This window comes from Penaeus monodon, chromosome 15, assembly GCF_015228065.2.
Source record: "Penaeus monodon isolate SGIC_2016 chromosome 15, NSTDA_Pmon_1, whole genome shotgun sequence".
In the NCBI taxonomy this organism is placed as follows: Eukaryota; Metazoa; Arthropoda; class Malacostraca; order Decapoda; family Penaeidae; genus Penaeus; species Penaeus monodon.
The window spans coordinates 6671162-6671457 of record NC_051400.1 but is presented as its reverse complement, the minus strand read 5'-3'; the positions used below and the strand labels follow the sequence as shown (position 1 = coordinate 6671457).

Sequence of the window (296 nt, the reverse complement as noted above, 5' to 3'; positions counted from 1 at the left end):
AGGGGGAGGAATATGAGTTGATAAAAAAGTGCATGGATAGAGAGAATGATAAAAAAGGGGAAATTTAACTGTGAAATAGAAAGGGGAAATAAGAGAATGAGCCAAGATCAACAACAACAAAAATAGAAAGAAATTTCTATAAATATAATAAAGTATGTGTAAAGCAACACGGGCACGTTCCTGGCTTCTCAAGCATTACCCTTAAGTGGCACCTTTTGGATGAGTGCCACTTGGATCTTTTCAAAATGTGCTTTATCAAGATGAGTTGATAAGGGCAAGCGTTAATAGTTATCTGA

At 35.8% G+C, this 296-nt stretch overlaps 1 protein-coding gene across 1 annotated transcript in view; it reads left to right on the top strand.

Moving 5' to 3' along the window:
- Positions 1-296, top strand: part of LOC119581716 — a gene marked incomplete in the record, with an annotated part of 132029 nt that overhangs the window by 122133 nt on the left and 9600 nt on the right.